The following is a 6,733-nucleotide window of genomic DNA, read 5'->3' on the forward strand; positions in this document are numbered from 1 at the left end:
TGAAGTCAATCCAGCAACCTCACAGTGAAAATAAATCACGATATAAGTGGCTTCCTCATGCTTTTAATCTGCCTTTAATGAAGTCTGGAACATTTCCCTCTGGTGTGGCTCCATGACACTGCCGTGATCTACAGGCCAGGCCAGAGACCAGAGGCTGCGGCCTTGCTGGAGGTTTGTGAGCTTTGGCTTTAATTCGACCGATGGATCCAGGTATGAGTGGAGCCTCTCGGCATGCACGGGGTCAAGTGGTTAACCCTGGTTATCTGGAGAGGACAAGGAACATGTGACACCGACGTTCCAGCTGCAATCAATATCCAACAGCCATTAACCAGACAACACATCCTCAGAAACACACAAAAACGTATAGCAGCACGCATTTCCCGTCTGTCTCAAGCAGAGTGAAGTGTTCTCTGCTATTATAGTGAAGGATACACCAGGGCGTAAACAACAAGGATACGCTCCAAACACTGAAAGAGTGGGAACATTCTGTTAATGTAAACGAACTATTTTCGGAGGCTGATACTTGAAGGTTGTTGAGCAATTCCCTCTGCTTTGATTTGACTGTAACAGCGGGCCAAACACAACAGCTGGGGCATCTGCAGACATACATTTCCTGTTTGCAGCGCGCTTGATTGCTGTCCAGACGTCTTCCTCCTCTCTCTTGTTTCATTGTGTACCTCCTTCACTCATCTTATGACTGACAGGAAACTGACTACAGACAAATAATTTGCAATAAGTATGTCCTCGTCATTTTCAAATTCCAGCAGGAGCTGTGAGCAAAAACCCCCTCCCCTCTTCCTCCACCATATCAGTAATTATGCCTGATAACAAGCCAAGACAATAAATGTTTTATGTAACCACCTTTGTCTACATATAAACATGTTGGGATCTTGATAACAATCCTGATTAGTAGCTGCTCGGGAATCTCCTATCTTACCTCACCACAGCTCCCCGCCATTATACCACTTTAGACTCTCAGATGAGATTAGAATGTGAAAAGAGAAATGGTTCTTTGAAGCATCAAATCAAAGAACTCAGTTCTTGCAGGGGGGAACAGAAAAAAAATGGGCAGAAAGTTAGGACACGCACGCACACAGACAAACAAACACATATGTTATTAACTCGCTGTGATTATTTGTTAGCGTAAACTGCATTTTGTCATCCCATGGCCTGGGGGGTTTAGAGAAGAGCTAAACTGATGGAGAGAATATGCCAAATGTTGGCCGGGGGGGGGTTCTGTCCATTCTAATAGAATTACAAGCCTCTGATAGATGAGTCTTTTTCCTCCAAGGCTACTTGTCAGTCAAACATTAGGTCACACTCAGCTCCAAGATGGGTGGGAGAAGAAGGGGAATAGAGGGGGCTCAAGGCTCCGAGAAGAAAACGTCTGGAGAGGTGCCTCACTCCCTGCCAAGAAAGGAAGGGCAACAAAAGTGAAAAAGGGTTAGGAGAGTGAGGGAATGAGAGAAAGGAGAGAGGGTGGGAGCCGGTGAAAGAGAGTGGAATGAGTGGAGAGAAAGAGGGTGGGGGGTTAAAGAAAGAGGAGAGAGCGAGAAGGGTACAAAAGGGTGCATTTGAATCCGCTCTAATTAAGGTCCGCGTGATGGACAGGACCTGCGGACGTGCCTTCTTTTCTTCTCGAGTGTGTGGAGGGACGGTGTGATGATGGGAGGGGCCGAGCTCTAGTAGAGATGTCTACTGCCAGCAGCCTGAATGGGACAAAGACCTGAATAGAAACTTCAAAGAGGCCGTGAGCTCACCCCCGCCCAATCTACCCCCCCCACACCTCCTTCACAGTCCCTTGGCTGTGTGATGGTCAACAAGCTCCTACTCAAGTGGTGTGCTTGTGTGTGTGTGTGTGTGTGTGTGTGTGTGTGTGTGTGTGTGGTGTGACTGTTTTCCAGTGTGTTATTTTCTGACTGCTACATGCATTTCTTGGCAGCTACGTGTGCAGTGTGGATTTCAAAGTGTGTCTTTCTGCCCGTGCGTTATTTTGTCTTGCGAGGATGTGTGTGTTGGCTTTAAAGAGCAGACTGCAGGATGCAAATATAATTGGAGCAGAGGATCTGACTCATTGCTTTCCCCCTCTGAACTGAGCGCTGGCTCTCTTTGGTGGGATTGGAACTGGAACAAGTAGCCCACAGAGCTGACGTGTTGAAGAAATGATTGTTGCTAAATGATACAGAGGGATTTTGCGTCTAATTTGATCCCTGCGTCCTCACTGATTTTGGCCTGTGTTATGATCTTGTGGTGTGCGTCATCTAATTCTATTTGGCTTGGGCTCAGGGTGGCTAATGATCTCCCACTTATCACCCCTTCCTTTCTGCCGTAGATACTCCTCAAAGTGTCTCTTCCAGCCACACTAACAGCCTCCCACGACTCCGCTGATGGCTGCAGAGAATCGTACTGGGCCCCCTGAGAAAAACAGGAAGACCTGGGGTGATGGCCAGGGCAGGCGGAAAGATAAGATTTGTTGCATGTGTGAGCCCATGTATGTGTATGTGCGTGCTTTACAAAGGTATCTGTCCTTTCAAAGCCCACTTGGACCAGTCAAGAGTCAGGTTAGGCTCCAAAGCCCCCCGGGATCAACATACCATTGTTGCTGCCTGGTGTCGCTGACATGTCCTCAGTGACATCATCACTTGGGAACACTGGACAGATGATTCATCTCACTTCAGCGCTTAACTGAATTGAAGAGCCATTAGAGTCGACCTCTAATCAGAGTACAGAATAAAGTAGCTCCAACAACCTTATCCGTGTTCCCTTGTTTCCCCTGGCAGGTGCGGCACAATAGCCAAGGTTCTATTTATATTCTAAGATGTAGTTATAACTGTGCCAGTAGAGGAATACCCTTTACTTCAAATCGCTCCATCTTTAGCAGCCGTCATCTCTTTCTTGGAAAATATGAAGCACAGAGAAGCACCCTGAGACAACCTTATCTCGAGATACGTTATCTGTCTGTCTGATTATGTCATATGTTTCCAAGTGATTCTTAGCTGCTATAAATAAAGCAGCCGGAAAAAAAATTCCTCTAAGTTTGTAGCATATCGTGCCCACATACCAGGTGTTAAACAAAGATGCTAGCATACGACAAAAAGGAAAGCACTGCAGAATGCACAAACATATACCTTTACCCACCCAAAGATAAACAACTAAAAAAACGCAGTCGAAACCTTAAGAGACAAACCCCTAAATCTGAGAATGTCCTTGTTAGTAAGCAGCCGAGGGTACACGAGGGCTCTCAGCCGCATCATCAAAGCCTCTGCAATTACTCCCTAGCTCCCCCACTCTGGCATAAATCTGCTCTTATCTCGACTCGCTGCAGGATCAGGGAATATCAGCTCCAGCATCTGCTCCATCTACAAACCCGGCCACTAAAAGCACAACAAAGTGGCTCTGCAGGCATAAATAAAGGAAGGAGGGGCACCGGAAGGAGAGAGCGAGACACGGAGACGGGTGTGTTCCTGCTTGTCTTATTATTTGCCCACCTTGCAATCAGGGCTGGGTGTTCACAAGGACCTCACAATATGTCTCAGGAAATGGTGTAGCACGAGCTATTGCGACATAGTATAATAGATACCGCAACTTTCTACACAATTAACCAAACCTTTTAAAAATAGAGCTGCAAATACAACTTGCTGTGTAGCACCCATTTGTATAATAATATGTGCATCACCATATGCTGATAACTCAGTGGAGGAACTGAGTCAAAATGATTTCATTCATAGTTTCCATTTCAATCTATTACAACAATATCAGCAAAGTTGAACAGTTCTACACAGTTGCTGAATACATGTAACTGCCTGAACGTCATCTTGGAAAATAAAGTGTGTCAATTTCTTTTGTCCTTAATAAACCGGAACACGCTTAAATAGGGGCCACAACAAGATTTATTGTGATCCAATATGATACAATGCATTTTGCGATATTCTCCTGAAATGTTGAAAATACAGCTGAACGTACAACTTCAGTTCATTCCAAATTTCCAGTCCAACTTGTTTGAACATTTGCAGTTTTTCTCATGAAAAGCTCATTATGCTTGTGTTCCTATGAGGAGGGAGAGCTGAACTCACTTTCCAGGGAAGGTAAGGAATGTCCTCCCCTGACACAGCTGAGTTGTGCAATCTTGAGTCAAAGAATGCCAAAATGAGGAGAGAGGGTTGTGAAAGCACCAAGTAAGTGATAGAAGGCCATATCAATGTGTAATAAAGTCAAATCCTATGAGCCCTCTGTCTTTGCGGGGTCCCTTTAAGAACGTCATCCCTGACACTAAGTCGCTGTCGCATGTGGGTCATAATACAGTTATAATAGAGGCTGGAGTAACTGTGGCGTAATGTAAACAAAAATATTGTGCTATTTATCGTAATATAATGGCAATATCTGGATCCTGAATATCAATACAAAATCTCCAAAAAAAAAAATCACTTCATTTTGCGATATGATTCTGATGTTAAGGACTGGAATATTGATACAGTTGTGAAAAGATAGATAGTGTGACGTATTGGAATACGTCACAAAATTTATGAAACAATACACTGGGATGGAATATTGATACAGTATTGTGAAAAAATAGCACAATATATTTCCGTATCAATTTAAATGCACAACCCTACTTGCGATGAGCCAGTGTGACCATTTCTGGAGGCTTGACCAATGAGGAAGACGTCTTCAGCACAGGATATGAAGACATATGGTTTGAAAGAAGGTCAGCGGTCTTGGTGGTGGGAAAAGGTCAGAGCGGAAGATTTAATGGTTGCCGCAGATATGAAGTTAAAGCCTCTGTGTCATATTTATAGGAGGGGATGCGTAAATCTCTTGTTTTTCAGAGTTTCTCAGAGAGAGGGGATCGAGGCCCCCCCTTGAACACATTTTTTACATTATCAACCACTCTTGAGCTTCCAGGCCTGTTATCAAGAGCGGCTCACACCTGGCTGCAGCAGCACAGATGACAGATGAAGAGGTCCAAACTATTTTGGGAGGATGTTTATTTTCTTCACGGTCAGACTGAAGCAACATCTTTCATTCTGACCTCTTTATCGCAGCTGACCTTGCTCCTCTTGCTCCCGCACCCATACTCGTCTCCAGCTCCTCCCCGTTCTCCTTCCTCTCTGTGCCTCTTCGCCGTTGCCACCGCTCACGTTTGCAAGCATTTCAGTCAAATACAAGCGCCTCAGGTTGTGAATCGGTTATTGAGAGAAAATGTTACAAGTAAATGTTATGAGGAAATACCTCAACTCCAGGTGCTGGCTGGTGGGGTCGTGGGTGAGAGGTGAGGGGTCACACTCCGCCCCTCAGGGCTCCCTGAACCCTGACCTCACAAGACTGATGAATTGTGTGCTAACGAGGACCAGCTCCCCTGCTCTGTGTCTGCACTCTCTCTTCTTGTCTTTGACTTTGTGTAATTTCGACCAGCCCTCACACACTCTCCAGAGGACTGATCTGGCTGCAGAGGAACTACACTTATACCTGCTGAACCTTTAGAGTACCTCGCCATCTGTCGTCTCCCTTGGATTTATAATTATCATCATATCACATTCAAACAGCGCACTGTCGCACTCTTACATAACCTAACCCCAATCTACCAGTGCATGCAATACTTAAGAATAGATTGAATAAATTATTATTGAGAGAGGTGTTAAATCTTGGCCGGCTCTCTTTCTAATGAGGCTCTCCTACCTCATCGCTGGCGCCTGTCCTCACTGAAGAGAAGTGAAAAAGTTAATCACGGGCAGATGCGTGAACCAAGCAACACCCATCCTTTCATACATGGACAAATGGACATAATGCAAAGACGGACAGTGCGCACACATCCACACCCTGGTCATTTGCACACTTCTATCATCGAGCCAATTAAAGAGATGAGTCTTATTAGCAGAGGTGTCCTGGCTCTCATTAATCACTGGGGTTTCCTGGCAGGGGCTGGTGACATGCAGAGCTCTCCGTCATCTTTACGAGACCTGTCTCATCACTCCTTATAAGACACTCATCCAAACTTTACTGAGACTCATGATTTAGCAGAGTAGCTTGGCCCAGAAATACGTTCAGTCATCTGTGGGTCACCTTTGAATGAGCTTCAAGGGATTTGAAAAATGGAGGAAATGTGGTATGTCTCTGTGTGAGTGAGTGAGTGAGTGTGTGTGTGTGTGTGTGTGTGGCGTATCACTCCCTCCCTTGTTTTCAAAGTTTCCCCTAATTGCAAAACCATAAACGTGCTTCCTCATGCTGCAGGAGAAAGCATTATTATCCTCGCCGAGGCCCCGCTGGGACGAGTGAAAGTGGCTCCACAACAATCATGTGAAGTGAGAGGAGAAGGTGTAGAGAATCAGATTCCAGGGTAAATATCGTACTACTCCCAGCTGAAAACCCTGTCTTGTTTTCTCGCTTGGCGGGGTTCAATGCCCCTGCCTAGACCTCTGGACCACCTGCAGCTCTGCACGATGACAGATTCCATCCACACACTGGACCATCGCAGTCCTCAGTGCCAAAGAGAGCCTAATCCTCGTGCTTCTGTCCTCGCAGCACAATAGTCCTGTCACTCGTGCACTCATTCAACACACCTTTAGCTGCTCTGCCTGTGTGTCAATGCAAAGTAAACCAACAGCAGGCAGACAGTTAAGTTCCCACGGCGCTCTATTCATAGCCTGAGACTGGAATCTATGACCTGTTCTGGCCTGTCTCATGAAACCTGCTCCTCATAATTGAAGGGCATTGATCCTTCTCTCATTCCGCATTC

Source organism: Aulostomus chinensis, chromosome 13 (genome assembly GCF_037954235.1).
Source record: "Aulostomus chinensis isolate RoL2024-O1b breed Wild chromosome 13, RoL_Achi_v1.0, whole genome shotgun sequence".
In the NCBI taxonomy this organism is placed as follows: Eukaryota; Metazoa; Chordata; class Actinopteri; order Syngnathiformes; family Aulostomidae; genus Aulostomus; species Aulostomus chinensis.